This window comes from Manis javanica, chromosome 7 (assembly GCF_040802235.1).
Source record: "Manis javanica isolate MJ-LG chromosome 7, MJ_LKY, whole genome shotgun sequence".
Taxonomy (NCBI): Eukaryota; Metazoa; Chordata; class Mammalia; order Pholidota; family Manidae; genus Manis; species Manis javanica.
This window is the reverse complement of record NC_133162.1, coordinates 77,610,224-77,632,042: the sequence shown is the minus strand read 5'-3', so window position 1 is coordinate 77,632,042 and position 21,819 is coordinate 77,610,224. Positions and strand designations below refer to the sequence as shown.

The following is a 21,819-nucleotide window of genomic DNA, read 5'->3' as shown; positions in this document are numbered from 1 at the left end:
TACCAATAAATGGAAATAACATCCCTTGCTCATGGAAAGGAAGAATTAATACTGTCAAAATGGCCATCCTGCCTGAAGCAACCCACCAGTTCAATGCAATTCCTATCAAAATGCCAACAGCATTCTTCAATGAACTAGATCACATAGTTCTAAAATTCATATGGTACCACGGAAGACCCCAAATAGCCAAAGCGATCATGAGAAGGAAGAATAAAGCAGGTGGGGGATTATGCTCCCTGACTTCAAGCTCTACTGCAAAGACAATTTGGTACTGGCGCAAGAACAGACCCATAGGCCAGTGGAACACACTAGGGATCCCAGATATAAACCCAAGCATATATGGTCAATTACTATATGATAAAGGAGCCATGGACATACAGTGGGGAAACAACAGCATCTTCAACAACTGGTGTTGGAAAACTGGACAGCTACATGCAAGAGAATGAAACTGGATTATTGTCTTACCCCATACACAAAAGTAAACTCAAAATGGATCAAAGACCTGAATGTAAGTCATGAAACCATAAAACTCTTAGAAGACAACATATGCAAAAATCTCTTGGACATAAACATGAGCAACTTTTTCCTGAACACATCTCTTTGGGCAAGGGAAACAAAAGCAAAAAATGAACAAATGAGACTACATCAAGCTTCTGTATAGCAAAGCTTCTGTATAGCTTCTGTATCAGCAGAACAAAAAGGCATCCTACAGTATGGGAGAATATATTTGTAAATGACATATCTGACAAGTGATTAAGATCCAAAATATGTAAAGAGCTTACATGCCTCAACACCCAAAAAGCAAATAACCTGATTAAAAAATGGGCACAGGATATGAACAGATGCTTCTCCAAAGAAGAAATTCAGATGGCCAACAGGCACTTGAAAAGATGCTCCACATCACTAATTTTAAAAGCACAATGAGATATCTCCTCACACCAGTTAGTATGGCCAACATAGAAAAAACTATGAGCAATTATGGTGGCTAGGATGTGGAGAAAGGGGATTCCTCCTACACTGGTGGTGGGAGTGTAAACTAGTTCAACCATTGTGGATAGCAATATGGAGGTTCCTCCAAAAACTGAAAATAGAAATTCCATTGAGCCTGGGAATTCCACTCCTAGGAATTTACCCAGAGAAAACAAGCTGTCAGGTTCAAAAAGACATATGCACCCCTATGTTTATTGTAGCACTATTTACAATAGCCAAGATATGGAAGCAACCTAAGTGTCCACTAGTAGATGGATGGGTAAAGAAGAGGTGGTACATATACACAATGGAATATTATTCAGCCATACAAAGGAAACAAATCCTACCATTTGAAACAACATGGATGGAGCTAGAGGGTATTATGCTCAGTGAAATAAGTCAGGGAGAGAAAGACAAATACCAAATCATTTCCCTCATTTGTGGAGTATAACAACAATGTAAAACTGAAGGAACAAAACAGCAGCAGACTCACAAACTCCGAGAAGTGACTAGCAGTTACCAAAGGAGAGGGGTGTGAGAGGGCAGTTGGGGAGGGAGGGAGAAGGGGATTGAGGCTATTATGATTAGCACACATGGTGTTGGGGGGATCATGGGGAAGACAGTGTAGCACAGAAAAGACATGTAGTGACTGTGGCATCTTACAACACTGATGGACAGTGACTGCAATGGGGTATTGAGGGGGACTCGATATGGGTGAATGTAGTAACCACATTGATTTTCATGTGAAACCTTCATAAGAGTGTATATCAATGATAACTTACTAAAAAAAAGTCACTAAGTATTCTGTTCTAGGCCTTGGACACTTTGGTTATCTGAGGAGTTTGATAAATCAGTTAGTATTTAATCTCGGTTTCAGAAATCATTCATCATTCTCTGTGTACTTTTTGGACACCTTAAATTTATAGTAACATTTTTATATCAGAAGAATTGAAGAGCACTATAATATACAGAGAATGTTAAATTAAGAGGGATTAAGAGGGTTTCAGATTCAGATTTAGCCCATTTGTTTACTGCAAATAAGTATCATTCTACCATATGATAAAGGTGCATTTTTAGGAGTTATGTGAAAACTTGTCTTCTAATTTCCTTGGTTTCCCATTCGTTTCAATTTATTTTGATCATCACAGTTGTCAAGTAAAGTGTAAACTTCTCAATAAATTTACACTATATCTTCAAATATGTCTGGCTAGTCCACCCTGAGGCATTTATAGCTACCCTGTTCACCCTTCCCTGCAAAAAAAGAATAATCACCTTCTCACAGTAATAGAGAATTTAGCAAAATAATTTCTGGTATAAATGAATATTTGATTTTGAAATAATTTTGGTGAGAGAATGTAAAAATTTTTAGAATCGTGTTTGGTGTACTTTCTTGAATAATTTGTAAAGTGGTAGATACTAACATGTTTAGGAAAGCAATTCATGAAACGATGTGCAATGTGATTTTAGATTTATTTTATATATTTATATCTATATCTATGCCTAGAAAAAATTAGGAAGGATATGCACCAAAATGTTAATATTGGTTACCTCTGGCTGGTAAAATCATATAAGATTTTTCTTCTTTGTGTTTTTCTGTATTTCCTAAATGTTCTGCAATGAATATGTATAGTTCACCCTTGAATACCATAGGTTCGAACTGCACAGGCTCATTTATACACATATTGCTTTTCAATAAAGATCTTGGAAAATGTTTTGAGAGATGGATTTAAAGGTCATTTTCTTTTTTCAAGCTTTCTTTATTGTAAGAATATAGTATATAATTTATACAACATACAGAATATGTGTGATTATCTGCTCCTGTTGTTAGTAAGGCTTCCAGTCAGCATCATGCTATTAGTAGTTAAGTTTTTGGGGAGTGAAAAGTTATATGAGGATTTTTTTACTATGTAGGGAGTCAACACCCCTAATCCCCACATTGTTTATGGGTCAACTATTGCATATATCATCAGAAATAAAATAATATTATACAGGGATTTAATATTTAACATTTTCATATTACTAAAAATACAAATTAAAAGTCAGGGATTAATTTGAAGATGAATGTATTACATTATTTAATATACAAGTCAAGCTAGATAAAAGGTCATAACTTAATTACATTTGTTTTGTTTTATTTGGGGGGTCGGGAAGCATACTCCAGTATGGGGGGAAAAAGGTGAAAACACCGACCCTGTAAAAGATCAGCATTTTAAAGATGAGTTCCATTTTATTGGTTCTCTGAAATTCAAATAATAAGGATGCTGAGTAATACTTAACTTATTGGATATTCTTGTTTTGGTAATGATTATACTGATTTTATATTCTTAGGTGGGAGGAAGTATCCTTGCTAATGTGTATTAAACTGCTGCTTTGAAGCTTATCTGCTTAGCTAATTGGATCCATTTAAAAAATTTCCTATAGGCTAAAGTGATGTCCAATGAGGAGAAAAAATTTAAGCAGTGTCTTCAGGCTCAACAGAAGAAAGAACTGAATAGCTTTTTGAAGTCCCAGAAGAGAGAATAGAAACTTCGAAAGGAACAGCTTAAGAAGGTATTTACTTTATAAAACTCTTCAAGCCACTTACCTGCTTACTGATTATATTCAATATTGATCTACTCATAGAACCATTAGCATAAGCCACTAACTATATATCGGTTTAAGTGAGGACATTGATTATAACCTATTTTCAATGGCTGATATCTCAGTTGAGAGGGATCTAAAAAGAGTGATCTCTTGAACATTTAAATTATTTTATGAAGCTATTATTTATAATAGCTTTCCTAAGCACTTACTGAGTAACTGAGTCACTAGAAATAAAAATACTTTAGCTGTGAAAAAGAGCCATACATTTATTCCTTTAAAAGGCTCAGATTGCTTCGGGCTCAGATTATAATAATTTGTTCTTATTCTGATTTTAACACAGAATAAGGGATAAAGAGTCTTTTCTGCTCATTCTATTTTTTTTAATAGAAAAGCATCCTAATTATGTCTTTATGGCTACATAATTTCATGTGTGTTTGCCCTTTATGTCCTGCTTTCTTGAACTTCTTTTTATTGCAGATGGACTCTAGCTTTGAGGAAAGCCATGGTTGTTCCAAGGCAACTTTTGAAAGAGGATTATTATTCAGGATAGTGGTCAGGACACGAAAATGATATATGTCAGCTTTTTGCATATTTATTATATTGCAGAGAATATAAATCAGCCATCTTTCCTAGGTCTAAGATGATTTTTTCAGGAGAATATTGACCTTATGGGTCTTCACCTGTTATTCAAGAAAGAAACCAATTCTTTATTAGTTTTGTTGATAAGATACTCAAACACATAAATATAAAAAAATCACATAAACTTGTGGTTCTCAACTTAAAGATGTCAATGAGAAGGCAGAGATAATACAGGCATATACACAAAGAATCATTTGGCTATGTTTTTTCAAAATCTCTTGCCAAGGAAATTCCCCACCCACCAAGACTTCTCCAGTTACACTCCCTCTTACAAACTGATGGGCTGAAATTTTTTAGCCCATGTAATAAACTATTAGCACAGAGATAAATTAACCTTGATGACATAACCATAATATCTTTGGTACAGTGCTTTTGTGTGTGTGTAGGAATTTGACCTATAATTAGATATATATCTTATTAAGGACATATTGGTGGCATAAAGCCTTGCTATATATACCCTGCCAAGTGAGATTCATTGATAAGATTTTTTCTGACTCAAAAGAGTATAACCTGCTATGTATTCCCATTACTGTAATCTAAAAGCTAAACTCAATACTAGAACATGGAATTTGAAAAGATGGGTAAATAGGATTCCCAACTGTAAATAAATACCCAACAAAATGCAGTTCTATAGTTGTTTTCTTAGTGAAATGAGGTTTTAGTTTTATAAATGAATGTGTTGGTTTAGATAATCCTTCAAGCATATAATTCATTGGTCTAACTAATAAGCTCATTTTCTTTTAGAAGGTAGTTTTGTGTATTTGTGTGTGTGTGTGTGTGTGTGTGTGTGTGTGTGTGTGTGTGTGTGTGGTGTGTGTGTGTGTTCATTTAGAATGGTTATTATCGGTATAGAGGAAGGGACATACTAGCGTCTTGGTGGGTGGGGAGTTTCCTTGGCAAAAGATTTTGAAACATAGCCAAGTGAGTCTTTGTGTATATAGCCTGTATTTTCCCTGCCTTATCATTGACATCTGTAAGTTGAGAACTACAAGCTTATGTGCTTTTTATTTTTATGATGTTTGAATACCTTATTAATGAAATTAATGAATAATTGGTTTCTTTCTTGAATAACAGATGAAGAACCATAAGGTTAATCGTCTCTGAAAAGTCATCTTTGACCTAGGAAAGATGGCTGATTTATATTCTCTACAAGGTTGATGCATTTTAGGTTGAAATATGCTAGTATTAATTAGCATCCCTCGGGTTTTGTATCATTGAACGTATTGTCAATATTCTCATCTTGTCCCAGTATAAATGAATTTTTTTAGGTAGTTTGTGAGATGATATTTTAAAATGCTGTAGAAAAACATTGTGGTCTTGCCTTGTGCAGTGGTTATAGTGCTGAATATGAAATCCATTCTAAAAGGTCTCTATTTTTCCTATAGTTTTCTTGATTTTCCATTGAATTTCCAAAGTCTTTTATACTGAACCCATCCTTAACTTTGCCAAAAATTTAGCATTTCTATTGTTGAAACTCAAGAAGTGACACGTAACTATATTTTAACCTCGATTTTAATTCATGTGTGATTTTTACTTGAAAGCACTGCCTTCCTCCCCTTTTTGGGAGGGATTTAAAGAAAGATGTTTTACTTCATTCACCAATCATTGTGTGCTTTCAAAGCTACGAGCCATCATAAATATAGCTGTGCAAAGCTAAAAAGTATGCATGTTTTCTTATATGTTTTCTCTTTTCTTGTCCTACTTCGTGGATAACTCAAGAAACGTAAAAATACTGCCCTACCTCCTTAAGGTCATCGCCCTGCCTGCCCAAGAGAGAGGGCACAAATTAAGTACTTTTACTGAAGATTACCAGCTACCAAATAATATATTCATGTAGTTAATTTTTATGTATTTTGAACTTAGTTGCTTTTTATCTTGCCAGGAGCTGAATGAAAGCAAGAGCACCGCAAGAAAAGAAAAACAGGAATGCCTCACAAAGCAGATAGAGAACATACGCCTTTCCCAAGCGGAGGAGAAGACTGATCTTCTTTCAACATCAGAGACAGTACCTAGGGCTGCAGTGCCGTCTCTTCCAAAGATAAGATATTACTTGGGTGCTATGACTTGGAGCAGGACCTTGTCATGGAGGTATGTTTAAATGGCATGAAATCAGGAGCTTCCTGAAAATATGCCAGTCACATCCCACCCTCAAGTCCTTAGAGCGCTTCTGCTGCCTTTTGCCTAATTCCTTCTTCCCCTGGAAACCCAACCCACATGGTTCACCTTCTCCCTCCCTTCATATCTCCTCAATTCTGATCACCAAATCCTTCCCCTCTTCTTTAAATATTCTTGCACTCCTCTCTCTCTCTCTCTCTCACACACACACACACACACGTGCACACTTTTTATGGGGATCTCTCTCTCCCCAAGTAGAATGGAAATTATATGAAGTCCCAGGTTCTGTTCAGGGCTTTTATATCCAGTGGATAGATATATCCAGGCCTTATACCTAGTGGCTGGCCCATAATAGGTATTCAATAAATACATATTAAGTAAATATTTAATAAAATATTAAATCCATGAGTTGAAAGAAGTATTAATTTTTAAATGTGAGAAAATTAATTGGATAATTTATGCCTTTTCATCCAAGAATGGGTGCCATGAAGGTATATACTACCGCTTAACATATTTTTATAATCATGAAATTTTTCATTGGGAATATGTAGAGAACTTATGGCAAATGAAAACAATGGTTCTCATTATCAGGTATACCTATGAGCAAAGATCAATTTATTTCCAAGAGTGGCTTAAAATAAAACTTCAAATACAAGTTAATTATTCAAATTTACTAATAATTAAAGCAATTCAAATTAAAACAATTGAATCAATTCAATAAGATCAGTCTAAAAAATTGGTAAGTCCTAGTAGTGGGCATGGGAAAAGTGGGCGATGTTGGGAAGAATAGAAATTGATACTGCCATTTTGGAAGCATAATTCAGCAGCTTTTACAATTTAATTTGCATGTACCTTCTATCCATAAAATCCACTTCTCCGAATTCAAGCCTAAAGAAATAGTAACATAGTTATATGGTGTATCATGGTGTAGATGTTTATTGAAAATTTGTCATAAAGCAAAAAAATGGAACAAATATGGCATCACAAAGTAGAAGCTTACTATAAAACTTTCAGAAAAAGATCTGTATGTCCTGATCTGATCTGTATATTTGTCCATTATATTTTTAGGTAAAGAAAGCATATTATATGCCTATAATATATATTTTAATCCATTTTAAAACTGCATGTTTTTGTGCAATAGTTGTGTCACGATAGCATGGGGAAGGTTGGGAAACATATGCACCAGAATGGTTGGCCCCTGGAGAAGGGGCAGCAGAGGGCTAAAGGGCCAAGTCTGACTTCCTTCTACAGAGAAAAAGAGAGAGAGCGTGTGTGAGTGTATGTGTGTGTGTTGGTATATTTGATCTTTTTAAACTGAAAAAAATTGTTGTAACATTTATTGATCATGAGGTAGGTATTCTGAGAGCTTTCCACTTATGAATTCATTTAAGCCTCACGTTTATTTTATGAAACAGCTATGTTATGGTCTCCATTTGAGAAAGTGATGACAATTCAAGCACAGAGAGTTTAAGTAATTAGCCCAAGGACTCACTGCTTTTTGGTAGCAGAGCCAGGATTTAGAAAGCAGGCAGTCTGGCCCTAGAGTCTTCGTGTTATTTTTTGGTTTGTTTGCTTGTTTTTTAATTTTTTATTAAGGTATGATTGATAAATATTCTTATGAAGGTTTCACTTGAAAAAACAATGTGGTTACTACATTTACGCATATTATCAAGTCCCCACCCATACCCCAGTGCAGTCACTGTCCATCAGTGCAGCAAGTTGCCAGAGATCCACTATGTCCCTTCTCTGTGATACACTGTTCTCCCTGTGATGCCCCGCACCATGTGTACTAAACATAAATACTCCTCAGGTCCCCTTCTCCCTCCCTCCCCCACTCACCCTCCCACACCTCTCCCCTTTGGTAACCACCAGTTCATTCTTGGAGTCTCTGAGTCTGCTGCCCATTTTGTTCCTTCAGTTTTGCTTCATTGTTATTAGAGTCTTGTGTTCTTAACCACTACACTAAATAAACTGGGTATACTGCATGTAATAGAATTGAATGTATACACTGAAGAAATTCAAAGGATGACTTTGAAGTCCTCTTCAAATACAAAATTAGGAAACATAAATGAAAGAGAGTAGAAAGGACATTAAGTCTCTTGGGACAGATTTGATATGTCCTTCAGCTTATTGCTAAAAAATAGTATAAATAGCTAATGAAGAGATAAGGAAATTATGCTACCAATTGCCCATTTTCTAAAGTTGCAGTAATAAAACTCTGATATTTACTGTGCAGCCAGTATTAAATCAGAGGATTACATCTATATCCTGGTTATTCTGTTTCTTAGGATTTTTGTCTCCTGGCATTGTACATCAGTAAATTATGCCTTTGTCTTTTGTTATGAATCAGGAATTAAATAAGAGGCAGACTCACAAGGTCTTGGAGCATGCGATGCTGCTTCGACATCCATGAATCCACGCAAGAACTGGAGTTTCCGCCAGCTCAAACACAATGCAGAAGATGGGGCTGTGAGCTGATTAGATTGCAGCAACAAGCCGAGCTCACTAACCAGCTGGAGCATAATAAACGGAGAGAACGAGAACTAAGGCGAAAGCATGTCATGGAGGTTCGACAACAGTCTAAGACTCTGAAGGTAACTCTAGCCTAAGCTTCTTGACAAAGGAGAACAGATAAATGGCATCATGTAAACACTAAAAGTCTAAGCCAGATGTCTGCCATAGAGAAATTGAAATAAGCTTTTTTTCTTTTCATTTTAAGCATGTTTGGTTAGTTTTGATGTAGAGGGTCTGTAGCTACAGACTTCTGCTTATGTATTTCTCAGCAGAGTACCAAAAAATGGCCAGAACTTTTTTCACTGCGGAAAGTGCCATAAATGAGATTCAAAATTCTTATTTTAAGTGTACCCAAATGTCCAATGTTGATACTACAATTATATATCAACATACTAACCTGTTGGCTTCTCTCTGTTGTTCCAAGTTTTATAGTTTTAAGGATCTTATTTCCTCTGAATGTGATTTGTATCCAAAAGAGGCAGTAAGTTCTTGATTAGTACAGAAACCAGCGAATGAAAAATGCCTTTTTACCCCCTCTCCCTTCATTGTCTATACTCATCCTAAGAGGAATAGTGGAATTATCACATTGTTACTCCCATTCTTTCTGTGCTTGCTAGCATAGGTAAGACCAGGGCATGTGTAGTTGGAGTGTATTTTTTAAATTAGCACATCAGAGTGAAGCAAAGTTATTATTATATGCCCTCTTGTAGACAAATAAGGAAAGACAAGTGTTGGTGATATACAATATCTAAGGACTTTAAATTTTGTATTTGCTTTGGCATAGACAAATTTATTCATAGGATACAAAATTCAAAAGATGCCCAAAGTGTATTTATTATAAAGTTAAAGGTTTCCCTCTCCTTGTCCTTTAAGCCACCTGGTCCAGCCCCCTCTACCAAAATCAACCAGAGTTAACAATTCCAAGGAATTTTCAAATTTTATAACATAATAAATATGTGAAGTATGATCACATGCATCCTAATAAACAAAAAACTGAAACAACCCCACTATATATGTTCTCATCCATGGTAGCATCTCAATTAATCTGTACCATGTCTGCACATTTTAAACTTTTATTTACATCCAATAAGGCCCAGATCCCATAGTATCTTCTTTACCCCCCTTTTTCAAACTCTTTGATAATTTAACTATAGAACTATCAACACTTACGCTGAATAACTGTCCTGAAGTGAAGTGAACTTCACTCACAGAGGGTAATCTGTAGTCAAAATCAGAAGCTAAATCATTGGGTATCTCTTAATTCCTATTCAGCTCCATTCATACAGGTTTGTTCTGAACAAAATACAAAGGCAAAGCTAAGATTCACCCTTTCCTTGTGAATCTAAGTAAAATGTTACTTTGCTGTATCTTCAAAACAGCTAATGAACATTGTTTACAGTGGCTCATATGTTGACGTAAGCACATAAATATCATTAGTTAATGTTTATGAAAATCAGAATTCTTAATGATTTTCCAGATTTATTTTGTCTTTGGTAGTAGCTACACAGTAGAGTTTCCCACCAAAAGATATTTAAAGCATGTCTATAAAATTAATTACAATTTTAAAGTGAGCAGCACCCAGAAGTAAATCAACCTGAAGCTTGTTGGTTTTCTTTGGTCAGACCATAAATCTGATATTACTTCATTTCTCTGGGGCTTGGAATAGGTCAGTTGTTTGCTGTTTAACCCTTCCTTTTTTCCCCCTATTGTTGCAGCCTTCTCAGTTTGAAAGCTTGTACAACACTAGTCCTTATTCTCACCAGATACTATTAAATAATCAAGGGGAAAAACAATGTTTCACAATCATAGTCATACCTTGGATAGAAAGCTTCCTTCTCCGTGATACATAAGCTCAAGATTTTCCATAAAAGAAATTGTTCTGTTACTTTAGGTGGGAAAGAAAATCACCATGTTCCTCTTAGTTGTATATATCTATCTACTTGCACAATTTGAACAAAACAGACTCTTTTTTTAAAAAAATTAAGGTATCACTGATAAACAATCTTATGAAGGCTTCACATGAGCAACATTGTGGTTTCAACATTCACTCATACTATCAATCCCTCCCACCCCATTGCAGTCACTGTCCATCAGTGTAGTAACACACTACAGAGTCAATTACTTGTCTTCTCCATGCTGTCCTGCCCTTCCCCATGACCCACCTATATTGTGAGTGCTAATTTATAGTGCCCTTTTAATCCCCTTCTCCCTCCCTCCCCACCCACGATCCCCCAATCCCTTCCCCTTTTGGTAACCCTAGTCCCTTTGTGGAGAAAACAGACTCTATTTTAACACCAGGGTCATTTCACTTATGTAAGTAAGCAGTTGCAATTTTTTTAGGTAAATTTTTATTTACCAAGTAATAGCTCAAGCTTCAATAGTGGCAACTATTTTAGCTTTCTCCAAGACTTGAAGGGAGATAGGAGGACTTCAGTGTGCACACTTAGATAAGCTGACAGTATTTGTAGACATTGGGCACCCATTTCTGTGGGGAATGACTTGGGTAAACACCTATTGTCTATCTGCCATTTCTTCATCTGCCATCAGGTGATGTTTTTTTCAGTATTAAGTGGTTAAGAAACAACTGGAATATGTTTATTCTGCTTTCACTTGAGTGAAACATTGAGGGATATAGTTTATTCTTGGTATAAGTATTAATCTTGTTGAAAATATTTTCAGGGCATTCCTTTTTGTCATTAGCTAGTGATATGGAGTGACTATAGTTTACCTTGGCAAAATATTTGAATATTTAAAAGTTTTTTAAAGAATGGAGTCTGTTACACAAAGTCAGAAGAGAATTCTAAATTTCATTGTTCCATTCCTAACTTGGAGGAGATTTTATTAACCAAGGGCAGTATTTAAGGGAGCAGTGCTAAGCCAACTAAACCAAGAGGTTTGTCTTTCTAGCTAGATATTTCTCTGACCCTTCACAGAAAAAAGGTACATGACTATGACTTAGTACCTCAATTGGTGTAAAATGCAAAAAAGCGAGTCATATATTTGATTTTGTAGTATTAGGAGCAAAGAGGTGTGAACTAGTTCCTTGACAAGAAGTGTCTTGGTCATACATTGCATTTGCACAACTGACTCAACCATTCAATATCTGGCAGTATATATATTGAGGGGAAATAATTTTGACTATAGGTTCTGCCTTTGTGTAGTAAATGAGTGTTGTTACTTGTAGGCTTGGATGGGTATACATTATAAAATATATCTCATCTTACTAAGGTTTGTTAAAACTTGAGTTCATAGAATAATTAACCTGTGATTTAAAGCCAGAGTTATTCTGGTTTCTGAACTCAAATTATTTTATCTCAAAAACTGTTTATGTAGTTTCATGTCCGTTATCACTACAGCAAGAAGGGTTGTCGTCCCTTCCCTTGCCTCATCACTTTTCTTTGACCCTTTGAAAGATTAGTTAACTTTCAGGTTTTTTTGCGTCATGGTGCTGAAGAGTAAACCCTTATGAAGTAGTTTCTACCTAGTCCAGTATCTTAAGGAAAAGACAATTTTAATAACAATATCAGTCAGTTACTAGTATCCTACTTTTTATGGGGTCCATCACAGACTATATTTACAGTTGAGATTGTCATTAAAAGAAATTGGAGCAAAATGTCTTAGATAAGGAACAGAGTAAATATAACTTATTTTCTTCTTCAGAGATCTGATAAAATATTGTCTGGCCAGTAAAATTATTTTACATCTACTAAGTGCATGAAAAGAAGTATAATTTTTCTGCCATCAATATACACAGTAATCAAAGGTAATTTTAATATTTACTCAGGTCACTAAATTAAAAACAAAATAAGTATTGCCTGAAGTCCTATGATAAATGAAGTTCTTGGTATTCTTATGTTTTAGAGTTTGTTATAAAATTGCATGGAATCCAATGGTTTGACCCAAGTGTAGAGGTACCTGCAACCTTATGATCTGAGTTTTTGTTTCTTCTTCTTTTCTATTCTAGCCCTTTTCATGTAAGCATATGCTATACCAAATGCCCATATGTTAAAAAATTATATGTCTGTTTCTTTTCTTTACAGTCTGAAAAACTCCAAATCAAAAAGCAGTTCCAGGACACCTGCAAAAATCCAAACCAGACAGTACAAAGCTTTAAGAAATCACTTACGGGGAGACTACACCAAAGAGTGAGCGCAAAGAGCTGTTCTGAAACGGCTTAAGAGGGAGCATACCCGGAAGTTTAGCCATCTTAGCTGAGCAGTGGTGACCAACAGCATTCGTGAAATGCCTCTCCACTCAAGCTGTAAGTTTATTTTACTTAGGCAAAACAAATATAGCACCCCTTTCCTTCTACCACCTGAATAAAAATCCCAACAATTAAAATATTAAGGTGGAAATGAAAACTCTGCATGCACCTTGGGGAAATAGTGCTGCTGGTCCATATTCTTCTTGTTCTCAGCTATTGCTTGGAAATATGCATGATGTATATATAATTCTCTTTGATACACTTGGACATGAGGTTCTACAAAGGCTCTCTGCTGGTGCCTTGCAGGGGTTTAGTACGTACACCAACAGCATATCAAGATTGGAGAAGCAGCTTTGTTAAGCAGTGTTCGAAAAGTAGTACTTGATTGGGAATCCAGGTGGTTCCATTTGAGTGCAGATACAAAATATATTTGCTGTGTAAGTTTACAGACGTTTTCTTAATGGGCCAGATAGTAAATATTTTAGGCTTTGTGGGCCAGGAGGGAAAAATTGGAGGTTATTATGTGGGGTACTTACATTGCCCATTTAAAATGTGACCATTTCAGAATATAAAAACCATTCCTAAATAGTGGGCTGTTGTTAAAACAAAAACAGAAAATCAGGTAGCTGTTCAGATTTGGCCCATAAGCTCGTAGCATGCTTGTCCCCTGTTCTATAGTTATTTCCATTGGAGAGAAAAGATTCAGAGTCTTATATCAGATTCTATAATTTTCTTTAAAAAATAATGATTATTTAGACATCATCCAAATAGCTAATGATAGCTTTATCCTTATAATGCCATCATTGGTGCTATGTTTTCCTTTTTCAGAGATGTTTACTCCAAGAAGTAAGAGAGAACAGCTGTGCCCCATAGGAGAGTAGTCTGTCTTAACTTACACCTCCTCCTTTCCAGAGGTCATGAAAAGATAGCTCACAGGAGGATAAGTCTGTTTTCTTTCTCTCTTTCAGCTGCGTTTGGATGAAGCACAGGAGGCAGAGTGCCAGGTTTTGAAAATGCAGCTGCAGCAGGAACTGGAGCTGCTGAATGCATATCAGAACAAAATCAAGCTGCAGGCTGAGGCACAACATGCTCAGGAGCTTCGGGAGCTTGAACAGAGGGTCTCCTACCGCAGGGCACGCTTAGAACAACAGGTATAAGTAATAGAAAAAAGTAATTGTGAGGGGGCAGAGCCAAATGGTGGCATGAGTAGAGCAGTGGAAATCTCCGCCCAAAACCATATATATATTTTTTGGGTATCATTAATCTACAATTACATGAAGAACATTATGTTTACTAGGCTCCCCCCTTCACCGACTCCCCCCCCCACATACCCCTTCACAGTCACTGTCCTGCAGCACAGTAAGATGCTGTAAAATCACTACTTGTCTTCTCTGTGTTGTAGAGCCCATCCTGTACCCCCCACCACATTATACATGTAGTTGTAATGCCCCCTAACTTTTCCCCACCCTTATCCCTCCCTTCCCACCCATCCTCCCCCCAGTTCCTTTCTATTTGGTAACTGTTAGTCCATTTGTGGGTTCTGTGATTCTGCTGCTGTTTTATTCCTTCAGTTTTTCTTTGTTCTTATACTTCACATATGAGTGAACTCATTTGGTACTTGTCTTTCTCCACCTGGCTTATTTCATATTTCATTGAGCATAATACCCTCTAGCTCCATCCACGTTGTTGCAAATGGTAGGATTTGTTTTCTTCTTATGGCTGAATAGTATTCCATTGTGTATATGTACCACATCTTCTTTATCCATTTATCTACTGATGGACACTTAGGTTGCTTCCATTTCTTGGCTATTGTAAATAGTGCTGTGATAAACATAGGGGTGCACCTGTCTTTTTCAAACTGGAGTGCTGCATTTTTAGGGTAAATTCCTAGAAGTGGAATTCCTGGGTCAAATGGTATTTTTATGTTGAGCATTCTGAGGAACCTCCATACTGCTTTTCCACAATGGCTAAACTAATTTACATTCCCACCAGCACTGTAGGAGGGTTCACCTTTCTCCACAACCTCATGAATATTTGTTGTTGTTTGTCTTTTGGATGGTAGCCATCCTTACTGGTGTGAGGTGATATCTCATTGTGGTTTTAATTTGCATTTCTCTGATGACAAGCTATGTGGAGCATCTTTTCATGTGTCTGTTGGCCATCTGAATTTCTTCTTTAGAGAACTGTCTATTCAGCTCCTCTGCCCATTTTTAATTGGATTATTTGCTTTTTGTTTGTTGAGGTGTGTGAGCTCTTTATATATTTTGGAAGTCAACCCCTTATCGTATCTGTCATTTATGAATATATTCTCCCATACTGTAGGATACCTTTTTGATCTATTGATGGTGTCCTTTGCTGTACAGAAAGTTTTTAGCTTGATATAGTTCCTCGTGTTCATTTTTGCTTTGTTTCCCTTGCCTGGGGAGATACATACATGAAGAAGTTGCTAATGTTTATGTCCAAGAGATTTTTTGTCTATGCTTTTTTCTAAGAGTTGTATGGTTTTCATGACTTACTTTCAGGTTTTTCATCCATTTTGAATTTACATTTGTGTATGGGGTTAGACAGTGATCCAATTTCATTCTCTTACATGTAGCTGTCCAGTTTATCCAGCACCATCTGTTGAAGAGACTGTCATTTCCCCATTGTATGTTCACGGCTCCTTTATCATATATTAATTGACCATATATGTTTGGGTTAATGTTTGGAGTCTCTATTCTGTTCCACTGGTCTGTGTCTCTGTTCTTGTGCCAGTACCAAATTGTCTTGATTACTGTGGCTTTGTAGCAGAGTTAAAGTTGGGGAGCAAGCCCCCCCCCCCCCCAGTTTATTTTTCCTTCTCAGGATTGCTTTGGCTATTCGGGGTATTTGGTGGTTCCATATGAATTTTTGAACTATTTGTTCCAGTCAAAACCATATAATTGAAAATACAACAAATACCACTATTCCTAAAAGGGAGACCAGAAGACACAGGACAACAGCCAGACTACATCCACACTTGCGAGAACCCGGTGCCTCGCAAAGGGTGTAAGATACAAGATGCAGCCCGGTGGCACCCAAGCACCCCTCACCCCAGCTCCTGGCAGGAGAAGAGGAGTCCGACCAGGGAGGGAGAGGAAGTACAGGACTGCTAAATTGCCAGCCCCAGCCATCTGCACTGGAGCACAGACACACAGTGTGTGGTGTGTTGAATGCTAGGGAAACAGGACAGGAAGACCTGTGAGCATGTCCCCACAGCTGGCACCCCTGGGACAAAGAAAAGCGAGTGCCCTTTGAAAATCTTAAAGGAACAGGGGCCTCACAGCTGGATGGAAATGCCCTGGTGCAATCAGCCCAGTAACTGGAAATCCCAGGGAACTCCAGGTGCCCCAACCCCCTGGGCAGCAGTGCAGCTCAGAGGTCCCTCACGATGATAAACAGCCTCTGGCCCATTCCCCCTCTAGCACATAGAGGCAGTGGTCACACCCACAGCAACCGGGAAGAGCTTCATCCACAGCGGCCCAGCAAGAATCAGATACCCCATCTGCAAGCAGGTGCCCAGCACAAGCCACTAGGGGTCACTGTTCACCCAGAAGAGGAAGGCCACAAACCAGCAAGAAGGGATGTTCTCCCAGCCATCACATGCATCAGCTCTGCACAACTACCTCTATCACCATGAAAAGGCAGAAGAATTTGATCCAGACCAGACTAACAGAGACAACCCCTGAGAAGGAGTAAACCTAACCAATCTTCCTGAAAAAGAATTCAAAATAAAGTTCATAACCATGCAGATGGTTCTTCAGAGAAATATGCAAGAGCTAAGGGATAAAGTCCAGAGGGAGATTACAGAAATGTAACAATCTCTGGAAGGACTTAAGAGCAGATGAGGTGCAAGAGTCTGTTAATGGAATAGAAATCAGAGAAAAGGAACACAGAGAAGCTAACACAGAGAGAGATGAAAGGATCTCCAGGAATGAAAAAATATTAAGAGAACTGTGTGACCAATCCAAATGGAACAATATTTGCATTACAGGGGAACCAGAAGAAGAAGAAGAGAGAAAAAGGGGATAGAAAGTGTCTTTGAAGAAATAATTGCTGCAAACTTCCCCAAACTGGGGGGAGGAAATAGTTGCTCAGATTACAAAGCACGCAGAACTCCCAACAGAAGAGACCCAAACAGGACAACACCAAGGCACATAATAATTAAAATGGCAAAGAGAAAGGACAAGGACAGAGTTTTAAAGGCACCTAGAGAGAAGAAAAAGGTCACCTACAAAGGAAAACCCAACAGGCTATCATCAGACTTCTCAACAGAAACCTTACAGGCCAGAAGAGAATGGCATATATTTAATGCAATGAAAGAAAAGGGCCTTGAACCAAGGATACTGTATCCAGCACGATTATCATTTAGATATGAAGGAGGGATTTAAACAATTCCCAGACAAGCAAAAGTTGTGGGAATTTGCCTCCAAGGAAAAACCACCTCTACAGGGTATTTTAGAGGGACTGCTGTAGATGGAAAGCACTCCTAAAGCTAAATAGATGTCACCAGAGAAAATAAAATCACAATAAAGAAAGCAGACCAACCAAATACTAATTAAAAGCAAAAAATAAAAACCAACTACCCACAAAAGCAGTTAAAGGAAACACAAAAGAGCACAGAATAAAACAACCAACATATAAAGAATGGAGGAGGAGGAATAAGAAAGGAGAGAAATAAAGTCACCAGACAGTGCTTATAATAGCTCAATAAGCGAGTTAAGTTAGATAGTAAGACACTAAAGAATATTACCTTTAACCTTTGGTAACCACGAATGCAAAGCCAGCAATGGCAATAAGTACATATTTTCCAAATGTCACCCTAAATGTAAATGGACTGAATCCACCAAATCAAAAGACACAGAGTAATAGTAATGGATAAAAAAAGGGAGATCCATCTATATGCTGCTTACAAGAGACTCACCTCATACCCAAAGACAATGCACAGACTAAATGTCAAGGGATGGAAAAAGATATTTTCATGCAAAACAACAGGGAGAAAAAAGCAGGTGTTGCAGTACTAGTATCAGACAAAATAGACTTCAAAACAAGGGAAAGTAACAAGAGATTAAGAAAGATATTACATAATGATAAAGAGCTCAGTCCCAACAAGAGGATATTACCATTATAAATATATATGCACCCAACACAGGAGCACCAACATATGTGAAACAAATACTAACAGAACTAAAGGAGGAAATAGAATGCAATGCATTCAGTTTTAGGAGACTTCAACACACACACTCACTGCAAAGGGTAGATCCACTGGACAGAAAATAAGAAATGACACAGAGGCCACTGAACAACACACTAGAACAGATGGACCTAATAGACATCTGTAGAACTCTACATCCAAAAGCCACAGGATACACATTCTTCTCAAGTGCACATGGAACATTCTCCAGAATAGACCACATACTAGGCCATAAAAAGAGTCTCAGTAAATTCCAAAAGGACTGAAATTCTACCAACCAACTTTTCAGACCACAAAGGTATAAAAACTAGAAATAAATTGTACAAAGAAAACAAAAAGGCTCACAAACACCATGGAGGCTTAACAACATGCTCCTAAATAATCAATGGGTCAATGAAACAAATTAAACTAGAGATCAAGCAATATATGGAAACAAATGACAACAACAACACAAAGCCCCCAACCTTCCGTGGGATGCAGCAAAAGCAGTCTTAAGAGGAAAGTATATAGCAATCCAGGCATACTTAAAGAAGGAAGAACAATCCCCAAATGAATAGTCTAACGTCACAATTATCAAAAATTGGACAAAGAAGAGCAAATGAGGCCTAAAGTCAGCAGAAGGAGGGACATAATAAAGATCAGAGAAGAAATAAATAAAATTGAGAAGAATAAAAAAATAGAAAAAAAATCAATGAAACCAAGAGCTGGGTCTTTGAGGAAAGTAAGCAAAATAGATAAGCCTCTGGCCAAAGTTATTAAGAGAAAAAGAGAATCAACACCTTATCAACAGAATCAGAAACGAGAAAGGAAAAATCATGACAGACTCCCACAGAAATACAAAGAATTATTAGAGAATACTATGAAAAACCTATATGCTAACAAGCTGGAAAAACCTAGAAGAAAATGGACAAGTTCATAGAAAAACGCAACCTTCCAAGACTGACCAAGGAGAAGAAACACAAAAATTTAAACAAACCAATTGCAAGCAAAGAAATTGAAAGCAGTAATAAAAAAAACTACCCAAGAACAAAACCCCCGGGCCAGATGGATTTGCCTTTAGAATTTTATCAGACATATGGAGAAGACATAATACCTATTCTCCTAAAAGTTTTCCAAAAAAAAATAGAAGAGGAGGGAATACTCCCAAACTCATTCTATGAAGCCAACATCACCCTAATACGAAAACCAGGCAAAGGACCCCACCAAAAAAGAAAACTACAGACCAGTATCCCTGATGAATGTAGGGCGCAAAAAATACTCAAAAAAAATATTAGCAAACCGAATTCAAAAATACATCAAAAGGATCATACACCATGACCAAGTGGGATTCATCCCAGGAATGAAAGGATGGTACAACATCCGAAAGTCCATCAACATCATCCACCACATAAAACAAAAAGAAGGACAAAAACCACATGATCATCTCCATAGATGCTGAAAAAGCATTCTACAAAATTCAACATTCATTCATGATAAAAAACTCTCAACAAAATGGGTATAGAGGGGCAGGTACCTCAACATAATGAAGGTCATAAATGATAAACCACAGCCAACATCATACTGAACAGTGAAAAGCTGAAAGCTTTTCCTCTGAGATCGGAAACAAGACAGGGATGCCCCACTCTCCCCACTGTTATTTAACATAGTACTGGAGGTCCTAGCCATGGCAATTAGGACAGAACAAAGAAATACAAGGAATCCAGATTGGTAAAGAAGAAGTTAAACTGTCACTATTTGCAGATGACATGATATTGTACATAAAAAAACTCTAAAGACTCCACTCCAAAAACTACTAGAACTGATATCGGAATACAGCAAAGTTGCAGGATACAAAAATTAACACACAGAAATCTGTGGCTTTCCTATACACTAACAATGAACCAATAGAAAGAGAAATCAGGAAAACCATTCCATTCACAATTGCATCAAAAAGAAATAAAATACCTAGGAATAAACCTAACCAAAGAAGTGACAGACCTATCCCCCTGAAAACTATAAAACACTCTTAAGAGAAATTAAAGAGGACACTAACAAGTGGAAACTCATCCCATGCTCTGCTCTTGGCTAGGAAGAATTAATATCATCAAAATGGCCATCCAGCCCAAAGCCGTATACAGATTTGATGCAATCCCTAACAAATTACCAACAGCATTCTTCAATGAACTTTAACAAATAGTTCAAAAAATTCATATGGAAACACCAAAGACCCTGAATAGCCAAAGCAATCCTGAGAAGGAAGAATAAAGTGAACCCAGGAATGGACTAACCCAAGAAATGGACTAACAGTTACCAAAAGGAAAAGGAACTGGGGATAATGGGAGGGAAGGGAGGGATAAGGGTGGGGAAAAAAGAAAGGGGGTATTATGATTAGCATGTATAATGTGTGGGGGGGCACCGGGGAGGGCTGTTAAACCCAGAGATGACAAGTAGTGATTTTACAACATCTTACTACTCTGAGGGTCAGTTACTGTAATGGGGTTTTGTGGGGGGGGACTTGGTGAAGGGGGGACCCTAGTAATCATAATCCCTAGTAAACAATAGTGTTCTTCATGTTATGATTAATGATAACAAAAAAGTAATTGTGCTAATATTTGCTTTCCTCAAAATCATTTCATAAATATATTTTCATGATGACAGAGGTGGCATTAGATTGTTTTCACAATACCCTATTTGCTTAATTCTAGTTTTGGTAGTGTTTTCTTTTTCTTTAAAATTACTGATTCAGTAATGAACCTTCAAATTAATGAGTTTGATATATTAAGGGAATATACTTAAGTAGTAATTGCTAGAGGGATGATGTGGAGTTATGTGAAGACAGTTGAATTGCGGAAGGACAGCTCTGGCTCTGTCTTGCTCACTTCTTTCGTGTACCTAGTTGTACCAAAATAAATTGGAGAAAAAGTTGTATAGTGAAGGAAAAAACTTTAGCAATTGCTTGGGAGAGACAAGGAAAAAGGATCGGGAATATACTTTATTCATTCATCCTTGGTCTGGAACTGTACAGATTGGTAGATTACTAGAAAACAGAAGGTAAAACCAGTTTTACACAGATGAAGAGTTAGGCTGAAAATATTATTTCTAGATGTATCTTTATTTTTTTTTACTTATTCTATCATATACATTTGAACTAGAATCCCTAAATTCACTTGTATCCTTTAAGGTACTGAGGCTTATGTTTGTGTGTGTTTGGAGAAAGAATAATGGATAGAAAATTTGGAGAAAGAAAGAGAGGAAAGACATTTGTTTTGAGTAGTAGTAAAATATCAGTTGTATCCAGGATTGAATGTTATGTTCCAGAATTCCTGAGCCATAAGTTCTCAGCAGCTGGTATGGTCTTAGGTGCATTGGTCCATTGTAAGTTACCATGTGCCTAAGGGTTTTGTCTATTAGAAATTGTCATTGCTTCTGGACTATTAATTGGCCCATAGATTTTTCTCCTATTTTCTACATTCTTGTGGTAAAAATAGAATACCTCATTCATATTTAAAAAATATGGTCTTAAGGTGTTGCTATTTCGCTGACTCAGCTGTCTTTATTACTGGCTCTTTTGACAGTTACTTGCCTCTAAAAATGATCTCAATTA

General features: G+C 36.9%; 1 pseudogene; it reads left to right on the top strand.

Annotated features, from left to right (window-relative positions):
* Positions 1–21,819, top strand: part of LOC140850597 (serine/threonine-protein kinase TAO1-like) — a 54,640-nt pseudogene that overhangs the window by 27,596 nt on the left and 5,225 nt on the right.